Source organism: Pristiophorus japonicus, chromosome 14 (assembly GCF_044704955.1).
Source record: "Pristiophorus japonicus isolate sPriJap1 chromosome 14, sPriJap1.hap1, whole genome shotgun sequence".
Classification (NCBI taxonomy): Eukaryota; Metazoa; Chordata; class Chondrichthyes; family Pristiophoridae; genus Pristiophorus; species Pristiophorus japonicus.
This window is the reverse complement of record NC_091990.1, coordinates 86212947-86228997: the sequence shown is the minus strand read 5'-3', so window position 1 is coordinate 86228997 and position 16051 is coordinate 86212947.

Below are 16051 nucleotides of genomic sequence, written 5' to 3'. Positions count from 1 at the left end.
TTATATTATCTACTGGGGATATGTACAGTGATATCATTATATAAACTACTGGGGATATGTACGGTGATCTCATTATAGATTCTACTGGGGATATATACAGTGATATCTTTATATAAACTACTGGGGATATATACAGTGATATCATTATATAAACCACTGGAGATATGTACGGTGATATCATGATGTAAACTACTGGGGATATGTACAGTGATATCATTATATAAACTATTGCGGATATGTACGTTGATATTATTTTATAAACTACTGGGTATATGTACAATGATATCATTATATAAACTACTGGGGATATGTACAGTGATAATATTATATAAACTACTGGGGATATGTATGGTGATATCATTACATAAACTACTGGGGATAGGTGCAGTGGTATCATTATATAAACTACTGGGGATATGTACAGTGATATCATTATATAAACTACTGGGGATATGTATGGTGATATCTATATATAAGCTACTGGAGATATGTACGCTGATATTATGATATAAACTACTGGGGATATGTACGTTGATATCATTTTATAAACTACTGGGGATATGTACAGTGATATCATTATATAAACTACTGGGGATATGTACAGTGATAATATTATATAAACTACTGGGGATATGTACGGTGATATCATTATATGATCTACTGGGGATATGTAGAGTGATATCATGATATAAAGTATTGGGGATATGTACGGTGATATCATTATATAAACTGCTGGGGATATGTATGGTGATATCATTCTATAAACTACTGGGGATATGTACAGTGATATCATAATATAAACTACTGGGGATATATACAGTGATATAATTCTAGAAACTACTGGGGATATGTACAGTGATATCATAATATAAACTCCTGGGGATATGTCGGGTGATATCATTATATAAACTACTGGGGATGTGAACAGTGATATCATTATATAAACTATTAGGGATATGTACAGTGATATCATTATATGAACTATTGGGGATATGTACAGTGATTTCATTATATAAACTACTGGGGATATGTACAGTGATATCATTATATAAACTACTGGGTATATGTACAGTGATATCATTATATAAACTACTGGGGATATGTACGGTGATATCATTATATAAACTTCAGGGGATATGTACGGTGATATTATTATATAAGCTACTCTGGATATATACAGTGATATCATTATATTAACTACTGGGGATATGTACAGTGATATCATTATCTAAACTACTGGGGATATGTACAGTGATAATATTATATAAACTACTGGGGATATGTACGGTGATATCATTATATAAACTACTGGGGATATGTACAGTGATATCATGATATAAACTACTGGGGATATGTACATTGATATCATTATATAAACTACTGGGGATATGTACAGTGATATCATTATATACACTACTGGGGATATGTACAGTGATAATATTATATAAACTACTGGGGATATGTACGGTGATATCATTATATAAACTACTGGGGATAGGTACAGTGGTATCATTATATAAACTACTAGGGATATGCACAGCGATATCATTATATAAACAATCGGGGATATGTACAGTGATATCATTATATAAACTACTGGGGATATTTACAGTGATATCATGATATAAACGACTGGGGATATGTACAGTGATATCATTATATAAACTGTTGGGGATATGTACAGTGATATCATGATATAAACTACTGGGGATATGTACAGTGATATCATTATATAAACTGTTGAGGATATGTACGGTGATATCATTTAATAAACTACTGGGGATATGTACGGTGATATCATTATATAAACTACTGGTGATATGTACAGTAATATTATATAAACTACTGGGGATATGTACAGTGATATGATTGTCTAAACTACTGGGGATATGTACAGTGATATCATTATATAAACTACTATGGATATCTACAGTGATATCATTATATAAACTACTGGGGATATGTACAGTGATATCATTATATAAACTACTGGGGATATGTACGGTGATTTCATTATATAAACTACTGGGGATATGTACGGTGATATCATTATAGAAACTACTGTGGATATGTACAGTGATACAATTTTATAAACTACTGGTGATATGTACGGTGATATCATTATATAAACTACTGGGGATATGTACGGTGATATCATTATATAAGCAACTGGGGATATGTACAGTGATATCATTATATAAACTACTGGGGAGATGTAGAGTGATATTATATAAATTCCTGGGGATATGTCCAGTGATATGATTGTCTAAACTACTGGGGATATGTACGTTGATATCATTATAAAAACTACTGGGGATATGTACGGTGATATCATTATATAAACTATTGGGGATATGTACAGTGATATCATGATATAAACTACTGGGGATATGTACAGTGATATCATTATATAAACTGTTGAGGATATGTACGGTGATATCATTTTATAAACTACTGGGGATATGGACGGTGATATCATTATATAAACTACTGTGGATATGTACAGTGATATCATTTTATAAACTACTGGGGATATGTACGGTGATGTCATTGTATAAACTACTGGGGTTTTGTACGGTGATATCATTATATCAGCAACTGGGTATATGTACGGTGATATCATTATATAACCTACTGGGGATATATCGAGTGATATCTTTCTATAAACTACTGGGGATATATACAGTGATATCATTATATAAACCACTGGAGATATGTACGGTGATATCATGATATAAACTACTGGGGATATGTACAGTGATATCATTATATAAACTATTGGGGGTATGTACAGTGATATCATTTTATAAACTACTGGGGATATGTACAGTGATATCATTATATAAACTACTGGGGATATGTACAGTGATAATATTATATAAACTACTGGGGATATGTACGGTGATATCATTATATAAACTACTGGGGATATGTACAGTGGTATCATGATATAAACTACTAGGGATATGTACAGTGATATCATTATATAAACAATCGGGGATATGTACAGTGATATCATTATATAAACTACTGGGGATATTTACAGTGATATCATTATAAAAACTACTGGGGATATGTACGGTGATATCATTATCTAAACTATTGGGGATATGTACAGTGATATCATGATATAAACTACTGGGGATATGTACAGTGATATCATTATATAATCTGTTGAGGACATGTACGGTGATATCATTTTATAAACTACTGTGGATATGTACGGTGATATCATTCTATAACCTACTGGGGATATGTACAGTGATATCATTATATAAACTATTAGGGATATGTACAGTGATATCATTATATTATCTACTGGGGATATGTACAGTGATATCATTATATAAACTACTGGGGATATGTACGGTGATATCATTATAGATTCTACTGGGGATATATACAGTGATATCTTTATATAAACTACTGGGGATATATACAGTGATATCATTATATAAACCACTGGAGATATGTACGGTGATATCATGATGTAAACTACTGGGGATATGTACAGTGATATCATTATATAAACTATTGCGGATATGTACGTTGATATTATTTTATAAACTACTGGGTATATGTACAATGATATCATTATATAAACTACTGGGGATATGTACAGTGATAATATTATATAAACTACTGGGGATATGTATGGTGATATCATTACATAAACTACTGGGGATAGGTGCAGTGGTATCATTATATAAACTACTGGGGATATGTACAGTGATATCATTATATAAACTACTGGGGATATGTATGGTGATATCTATATATAAGCTACTGGAGATATGTACGCTGATATTATGATATAAACTACTGGGGATATGTACGTTGATATCATTTTATAAACTACTGGGGATATGTACAGTGATATCATTATATAAACTACTGGGGATATGTACAGTGATAATATTATATAAACTACTGGGGATATGTACGGTGATATCATTATATGATCTACTGGGGATATGTAGAGTGATATCATGATATAAAGTATTGGGGATATGTACGGTGATATCATTATATAAACTGCTGGGGATATGTATGGTGATATCATTCTATAAACTACTGGGGATATGTACAGTGATATCATAATATAAACTACTGGGGATATATACAGTGATATAATTCTAGAAACTACTGGGGATATGTACAGTGATATCATAATATAAACTCCTGGGGATATGTCGGGTGATATCATTATATAAACTACTGGGGATGTGAACAGTGATATCATTATATAAACTATTAGGGATATGTACAGTGATATCATTATATGAACTATTGGGGATATGTACAGTGATTTCATTATATAAACTACTGGGGATATGTACAGTGATATCATTATATAAACTACTGGGTATATGTACAGTGATATCATTATATAAACTACTGGGGATATGTATGGTGATATCTATATATAAGCTACTGGAGATATGTACGGTGATATCATTTTATAAACTACTGGGGATATGGACGGTGATATCATTATATAAACTACTGGGGATATCTACAGTGATATTATATAAACTACTGGGGATATGTACAGTGATATGATTGTCTAAACTACTGGGGTTATGTACGGTGATATCATTATATAAACTACTGGGGATATGTACAGTGATATCATTGTGTAAACTATTGTGGATATGTACAGTGATATCATTATATAAACTACTGGGGATATGTACGGTAATTTCATTATGTAAACTACTGGAGATATGTACGGTGATATCATTATATAAACTACTGTGGATATGTACAGTGATATCATTTTATAAACTACTGGGGATATGTACGGTGATGTCATTGTATAAGCTACTGGGGTTATGTATGGTGATATCATTATATCAGCAACTGGGTATATGTACGGTGATATCATTATATAACCAACTGGGGATATGTACAGTGATATCATTATATAAAATATTAGGGATATATACAGTGATATCATGATATAAACTACTGGGGATATGTACGGTGATATCATTATATAAACTACTGGGGATATATCGAGTGATATCTTTCTATAAACTACGGGGGATATATACAGTGATATCATTATATAAACCACTGGAGATATGTACGGTGATATCATGATATAAACTACTGGGGATATGTACAGTAATATCATTATATAAACTATTGGGGATATGTACGTTGATATCATTTTATAAACTACTGGGGATATGTACAGTGATATCATTATATAAACTACTGTGGATATGTACAGTGATAATATTATATAAACTACTGGGGATATGTACGGTGATATCATTATATCAACTACTGGGGATAGGTACAGTGGTATCATTATATAATCTACTAGGGATATGTACAGTGATATCATTATATAAACAATCGGGGATATGTACAGTGATATCATTATATAAACTACTGGGGATATTTAGAGTGATATCATTATAAAAACTACTGGGGATATGTACGGTGATATCATTATATGATCTACTGGGGATATGTAGAGTGATATCATTATATAAAGTATTGGGGATATGTACGGTGATATCATTATATAAACTGTTGGGGATATGTACGGTGATATCATGAAAAAACTACTGGGGATATGTACAGTGATATTATATAAACTACTGGCGATATGTACAGTGATATGATTGTCTAAACTACTGGGGATATGTACAGTGATATCATTATATAAACTACTGGGGATATGTACAGTGATATCATTGTGTAAACTACTGGGGATATGTACAGTGATATCATTATATAAACTACTGGGGATATGTACGGTGATTTCATTATATAAACTACTGGGGATATGTACAGTGATATCATTATATAAACCACTGGGGATATGTACAGTGATATAATTATATAAACCACTGGGGATATGTACGGTGATATCATTACATAAACTACTGGGGATATGTACAGTGATATCATTATATAAACTACTGGGGTTATGTACAGTGATATTATTATATAAACTATTGGGGGTATGTACGGTGATATCATTATATAAACTACTGGGGATATGTACGGTGGTATCATTATATAAATTACTGGGGATATGTACAGTGATATCATTACATAAACTACTGGGGATATGTACAGTGAGATCATTATATAAAATACTGGGGCTATGTACGGTGATATCATTATATAAACTACTGGGGATATGTACAGTGATATCATTATGTAAGCTACTGGCTATATGTGCAGTGATATCATTATATAAATTACTGGGGATATGTACGGTGATATCATTGTATAAACTACTCTGGATATATACAGTGATATCATTATATTAACTACTGGGGATATATACAGTGATATAATTATATAAACCACTGGGGATATGTACGGTGATATCATTACATAAACTACTGGGGATATGTACAGTGATATTATTATATAAACTACTGGGGATATGTACAGTGATATCATTATGTAAGCTACTGGCTATATGTGCAGTGATATCATTATATAAACTACTGGGGATATGTACGGTGATATCATTGTATAAACTACTCTGGATATATACAGTGATATCATTATATTAACTACTGGGGATATATAAAGTGATATAATTATATAAACCACTGGGGATATGTACGGTGATATCATTACATAAACTACTGGGGATATGTACAGTGAGATCATTATATAAAATACTGGGGATATGTACGGTGATATCATTATATAAACTACTGGGGATATGTAGAGTGATATCATTATATAAACTACTGGGGATATGAACAGTGATGTCATCATATAAACTACTTGGGATATGTACAGTGATATCATTATATAAACTACTGGGGATATGTACATTGATATCATTATATAAGCTACTGGGTATATGTACAGTGATATCATTGTGTAAACTACTGGGGATATGTACAGTGATATCATTGTATAAACTATTGGGGATATGTTCGGTGATATCATTATATAAACTACTGGGGATATGTACAGTGATATCATTATATAAACTACTGGGAATATGTACAGTGATATCATTCGATAAACTATTGGGAATATGTGCAGTGATATCATTATATAAACTACTGGGGATATGTACGGTGATATCATTATATAAACTAGTGGGTGTATGTGCAGTAATATCATTATATAAGCTACTGGGGACATATACAGTGATATCATTATATAAACTACTGGGGATATGTACGGTGATATCATTATATAATCTACTGGGGATATGTACGGTGATATCATTATATAAACTACTGTGGATATGTACAGTGATATCATTAGATAAACTACTTGGGATATGTACAGTAATGTCATTATTTCAACTACTGGGGATATGTACAGTGACATAATTATATAAACTACTGGGGATATGTACAGTGATATCCTTATATAATCTTCAGGGGATATGTACGTTGATATCATTATATAAACTACTGGGGATATGTACGGTGATATCATTATATGAACTATTGGGGATATGTACAGTGATATCATTATATAATCTACTGGGGATATGTACAATGATATCATTATAGAAACTACTGGGGATATGTACAGTGATATCATTATATAAACTACTGGGGATATGTATGGTGATATCATTATATAAATACTGGGGATATGTACAGTGATATCATTATATAAACTACTGGGGATATGTATGATGATATCGTTATATAAACCACTGGGGATACGAACAGTGATATCATTATATAAACTACTGGGGATATGTACAGTGATATCTTTATATAAACTACTGGGGACATGTACAGCGATACCATTATATAAACTATTGGGGATATGTACAAGGATATCATTATATAAACTACTGGGGATATGTACGGTGATATCATTATATCAACTATTGGGGGTATGTACGGTGCTATGATTATATAAACTACTAAGGGTATATACAGTGATATCATAATACAAACTACTGGGGACATGTACAGCAATACCATTATATAAACTACTGGGGATATGTATGGTGATATCATTATATAAACAACTGGGGATATGTACAGTCATATCATTCTATAAACTACTGGAGATATGTACGGTGATTTCATTATATAAACTACTGGGGATATGTACAGTGATATCATTATGTAAACTACTGGGGATATGTACGGTGATATCATTCTATAAATTATTGGGGGTATGTACAGTGATATAATTATATAAACTACTGGGGATATCTTCAGCGATACCATTATATAAACTATTGGGGATATGTACAATGATATCATTATATAAACTACTGGGGATATGTACGGTGATCATTATATCAGCAACTGCGTATATGTACGGTGATATCATTATATAACCTATTGGGGATATGTACAGTGATATCATTATATAAACTATTAGGGATATGTACAGTGATATCATTATATTATCTACTGGGGATATGTACAGTGATATCATTATATAAACTACTGGGGATATGTACGGTGATATCATTATAGAAACTACTGGGGATATATACAGTGATATCATTATATAAACTACTGGGGATATATACAGTGATATCATTATATAAACCACTGGAGATATGTATGGTGATATCATGATGTAAACTACTGGGGATATGTACAGTGATATCATTATATAAACTATTGGGGATATGTACGTTGATATCATTTTATAAACTACTGGGTATATGTACAATGATATCATTATATAAACTACTGGGTATATGTACAGTGATATCATTATATAAACTACTAGGGATATGTACAGTGATATCATTATATAAACAATCGGGGATATGTACAGTGATATCATTATATAAACTACTGGGGATATTTACAGTGATATCATTATAAAAACTACTGGGGATATGTACGGTGATATCATTATATCAACTATTGGGGATATGTACAGTGATATCATGATATAAACTACTGGGGATATGTACAGTGATATTATATAAACTACTGGCGATATGTACAGTGATATGATTGTCTAAACTACTGGGGATATGTACAGTGATATCATTATATAAACTACTGGCGATATGTACAGTGATATCATTATATAAACCACTGGGGATATGTACGGTGATATCATTATATAAACTTCAGGGGATATGTACGGTGATATCATTACATAAACTACTGGGGATATGTACAGTGATATCATTATATAAACTACTGGGGTTATGTACAGTGATATTATTATATAAACTATTGGGGGTATGTACGGTGATATCATTATATAAACTACTGGGGATATGTACAGTGGTATCATTATATAAATTACTGGGGATATGTACAGTGATATCATTATATAAACTACTGGGGATATGTACAGTGATATCATTATGTAAGCTACTGGCTATATGTGTAGTGATATCATTATATAAACTACTGGGGATATGTACGGTGATATCATTGTATAAACTACTCTGGATATATACAGTGATATCATTATATTAACTACTGGGGATATATACAGTGATATAATTATATAAACCACTGGTGATATGTACGGCGATATCATTACATAAACTACTGGGGATATGTACAGTGAGATCATTATATAAAATACTGGGGATATGTACGGTGATTTCATTATATCAGCAACTGGGGATATGTAGAGTGATATCATTATATAAAGTATTGGGGATATGTACGGTGATATCATGATATAAACTGCTGGGGATATGTACGGTGATATCATTATATAACCTACTGGGGATATGTACAGTGATATCATTATATAAACTATTAGGGATATGTACAGTGATATCATTATATTATCTACTGGGGATATGTACAGTGATATCATTATATAAACTACTGGGGATATGTACGGTGATCTCATTATAGATTCTACTGGGGATATATACAGTGATATCTTTATATAAACTACTGGGGATATATACAGTGATATCATTATATAAACCACTGGAGATATGTACGGTGATATCATGATGTAAACTACTGGGGATATGTACAGTGATATCATTATATAAACTATTGCGGATATGTACGTTGATATTATTTTATAAACTACTGGGTATATGTACAATGATATCATTATATAAACTACTGGGGATATGTACAGTGATAATATTATATAAACTACTGGGGATATGTATGGTGATATCATTACATAAACTACTGGGGATAGGTGCAGTGGTATCATTATATAAACTACTGGGGATATGTACAGTGATATCATTATATAAACTACTGGGGATATGTATGGTGATATCTATATATAAGCTACTGGAGATATGTACGGTGATATTATGATATAAACTACTGGGGATATGTACGTTGATATCATTTTATAAACTACTGGGGATATGTACAGTGATATCATTATATAAACTACTGGGGATATGTACAGTGATAATATTATATAAACTACTGGGGATATGTACGGTGATATCATTATATGATCTACTGGGGATATGTAGAGTGATATCATGATATAAAGTATTGGGGATATGTACGGTGATATCATTATATAAACTGCTGGGGATATGTATGGTGATATCATTCTATAAACTACTGGGGATATGTACAGTGATATCATAATATAAACTACTGGGGATATATACAGTGATATAATTCTAGAAACTACTGGGGATATGTACAGTGATATCATAATATAAACTCCTGGGGATATGTCGGGTGATATCATTATATAAACTACTGGGGATGTGAACAGTGATATCATTATATAAACTATTAGGGATATGTACAGTGATATCATTATATGAACTATTGGGGATATGTACAGTGATTTCATTATATAAACTACTGGGGATATGTACAGTGATATCATTATATAAACTACTGGGTATATGTACAGTGATATCATTATATAAACTACTGGGGATATGTATGGTGATATCTATATATAAGCTACTGGAGATATGTACGGTGATATCATTTTATAAACTACTGGGGATATGGACGGTGATATCATTATATAAACTACTGGGGATATCTACAGTGATATTATATAAACTACTGGGGATATGTACAGTGATATGATTGTCTAAACTACTGGGGTTATGTACGGTGATATCATTATATAAACTACTGGGGATATGTACAGTGATATCATTGTGTAAACTACTGTGGATATGTACAGTGATATCATTATATAAACTACTGGGGATATGTACGGTAATTTCATTATGTAAACTACTGGAGATATGTACGGTGATATCATTATATAAACTACTGTGGATATGTACAGTGATATCATTTTATAAACTACTGGGGATATGTACGGTGATGTCATTGTATAAGCTACTGGGGTTATGTATGGTGATATCATTATATCAGCAACTGGGTATATGTACGGTGATATCATTATATAACCAACTGGGGATATGTACAGTGATATCATTATATAAAATATTAGGGATATATACAGTGATATCATGATATAAACTACTGGGGATATGTACGGTGATATCATTATATAAACTACTGGGGATATATCGAGTGATATCTTTCTATAAACTACGGGGGATATATACAGTGATATCATTATATAAACCACTGGAGATATGTACGGTGATATCATGATATAAACTACTGGGGATATGTACAGTAATATCATTATATAAACTATTGGGGATATGTACGTTGATATCATTTTATAAACTACTGGGGATATGTACAGTGATATCATTATATAAACTACTGTGGATATGTACAGTGATAATATTATATAAACTACTGGGGATATGTACGGTGATATCATTGTATCAACTACTGGGGATAGGTACAGTGGTATCATTATATAATCTACTAGGGATATGTACAGTGATATCATTATATAAACAATCGGGGATATGTACAGTGATATCATTATATAAACTACTGGGGATATTTAGAGTGATATCATTATAAAAACTACTGGGGATATGTACGGTGATATCATTATATGATCTACTGGGGATATGTAGAGTGATATCATTATATAAAGTATTGGGGATATGTACGGTGATATCATTATATAAACTGTTGGGGATATGTACGGTGATATCATGAAAAAACTACTGGGGATATGTACAGTGATATTATATAAACTACTGGCGATATGTACAGTGATATGATTGTCTAAACTACTGGGGATATGTACAGTGATATCATTATATAAACTACTGGGGATATGTACAGTGATATCATTGTGTAAACTACTGGGGATATGTACAGTGATATCATTATATAAACTACTGGGGATATGTACGGTGATTTCATTATATTAACTACTGGGGATATGTACAGTGATATCATTATATAAACCACTGGGGATATGTACAGTGATATAATTATATAAACCACTGGGGATATGTACGGTGATATCATTACATAAACTACTGGGGATATGTACAGTGATATCATTATATAAACTACTGGGGTTATGTACAGTGATATTATTATATAAACTATTGGGGGTATGTACGGTGATATCATTATATAAACTACTGGGGATATGTACGGTGGTATCATTATATAAATTACTGGGGATATGTACAGTGATATCATTACATAAACTACTGGGGATATGTACAGTGAGATCATTATATAAAATACTGGGGATATGTACGGTGATATCATTATATAAACTACTGGGGATATGTACAGTGATATCATTATGTAAGCTACTGGCTATATGTGCAGTGATATCATTATATAAATTACTGGGGATATGTACGGTGATATCATTGTATAAACTACTCTGGATATATACAGTGATATCATTATATTAACTACTGGGGATATATACAGTGATATAATTATATAAACCACTGGGGATATGTACGGTGATATCATTACATAAACTACTGGGGATATGTACAGTGATATTATTATATAAACTACTGGGGATACGTACAGTGATATCATTATGTAAGCTACTGGCTATATGTGCAGTGATATCATTATATAAACTACTGGGGATATGTACGGTGATATCATTGTATAAACTACTCTGGATATATACAGTGATATCATTATATTAACTACTGGGGATATATACAGTGATATAATTATATAAACCACTGGGGATATGTACGGTGATATCATTACATAAACTACTGGGGATATGTACAGTGAGATCATTATATAAAATACTGGGGATATGTACGGTGATATCATTATATAAACTACTGGGGATATGTAGAGTGATATCATTATATAAACTACTGGGGATATGAACAGTGATGTCATCATATAAACTACTTGGGATATGTACAGTGATATCATTATATAAACTACTGGGGATATGTACATTGATATCATTATATAAGCTACTGGGTATATGTACAGTGATATCATTGTGTAAACTACTGGGGATATGTACAGTGATATCATTGTATAAACTATTGGGGATATGTTCGGTGATATCATTATATAAACTACTGGGGATATGTACAGTGATATCATTATATAAACTACTGGGAATATGTACAGTGATATCATTCGATAAACTATTGGGAATATGTGCAGTGATATCATTATATAAACTACTGGGGATATGTACGGTGATATCATTATATAAACTAGTGGGTGTATGTGCAGTAATATCATTATATAAGCTACTGGGGACATATACAGTGATATCATTATATAAACTACTGGGGATATGTACGGTGATATCATTATATAATCTACTGGGGATATGTACGGTGATATCATTATATAAACTACTGTGGATATGTACAGTGATATCATTAGATAAACTACTTGGGATATGTACAGTAATGTCATTATTTCAACTACTGGGGATATGTACAGTGACATAATTATATAAACTACTGGGGATATGTACAGTGATATCCTTATATAATCTTCAGGGGATATGTACGTTGATATCATTATATAAACTACTGGGGATATGTACGGTGATATCATTATATGAACTATTGGGGATATGTACAGTGATATCATTATATAATCTACTGGGGATATGTACAATGATATCATTATAGAAACTACTGGGGATATGTACAGTGATATCATTATATAAACTACTGGGGATATGTATGGTGATATCATTATATAAATACTGGGGATATGTACAGTGATATCATTATATAAACTACTGGGGATATGTATGATGATATCGTTATATAAACCACTGGGGATACGAACAGTGATATCATTATATAAACTACTGGGGATATGTACAGTGATATCTTTATATAAACTACTGGGGACATGTACAGCGATACCATTATATAAACTATTGGGGATATGTACAAGGATATCATTATATAAACTACTGGGGATATGTACGGTGATATCATTATATCAACTATTGGGGGTATGTACGGTGCTATGATTATATAAACTACTAAGGGTATATACAGTGATATCATAATACAAACTACTGGGGACATGTACAGCAATACCATTATATAAACTACTGGGGATATGTATGGTGATATCATTATATAAACAACTGGGGATATGTACAGTCATATCATTCTATAAACTACTGGAGATATGTACGGTGATTTCATTATATAAACTACTGGGGATATGTACGGTGATATCATTCTATAAATTATTGGGGGTATGTACAGTGATATAATTATATAAACTACTGGGGATATCTTCAGCGATACCATTATATAAACTATTGGGGATATGTACAATGATATCATTATATAAACTACTGGGGATATGTACGGTGATCATTATATCAACAACTGCGTATATGTACGGTGATATCATTATATAACCTATTGGGGATATGTACAGTGATATCATTATATAAACTATTAGGGATATGTACAGTGATATCATTATATTATCTACTGGGGATATGTACAGTGATATCATTATATAAACTACTGGGGATATGTACGGTGATATCATTATAGAAACTACTGGGGATATATACAGTGATATCATTATATAAACTACTGGGGATATATACAGTGATATCATTATATAAACCACTGGAGATATGTATGGTGATATCATGATGTAAACTACTGGGGATATGTACAGTGATATCATTATATAAACTATTGGGGATATGTACGTTGATATCATTTTATAAACTACTGGGTATATGTACAATGATATCATTATATAAACTACTGGGTATATGTACAGTGATATCATTATATAAACTACTAGGGATATGTACAGTGATATCATTATATAAACAATCGGGGATATGTACAGTGATATCATTATATAAACTACTGGGGATATTTACAGTGATATCATTATAAAAACTACTGGGGATATGTACGGTGATATCATTATATCAACTATTGGGGATATGTACAGTGATATCATGATATAAACTACTGGGGATATGTACAGTGATATTATATAAACTACTGGCGATATGTACAGTGATATGATTGTCTAAACTACTGGGGATATGTACAGTGATATCATTATATAAACTACTGGCGATATGTACAGTGATATCATTATATAAACCACTGGGGATATGTACGGTGATATCATTATATAAACTTCAGGGGATATGTACGGTGATATTATTATATAAACTACTCTGGATATATACAGTGATATCATTATATTAACTACTGGGGATATATATAGTGATATAATTATATAAACCACTGAGGATATGTACGGTGATATCATTACATGAACTACTGGGGATATGTACAGTGATATCATTATATAAACTACTGGGGTTATGTACAGTGATATTATTATATAAACTATTGGGGGTATGTACGGTGATATCATTATATAAACTACTGGGGATATGTACAGTGATATCATTATATAAATTACTGGGGATATGTACAGTGATATCATTATATAAACTACTGGGGATATGTACAGTGATATCATTATGTAAGCTACTGGCTATATGTGTAGTGATATCATTATATAAACTACTGGGGATATGTACGGTGATATCATTGTATAAACTACTCTGGATATATACAGTGATATCATTATATTAACTACTGGGTATATATACAGTGATATAATTATATAAACCACTGGTGATATGTACGGCGATATCATTACATAAACTACTGGGGATATGTACAGTGAGATCATTATATAAAATACTGGGGATATGTACG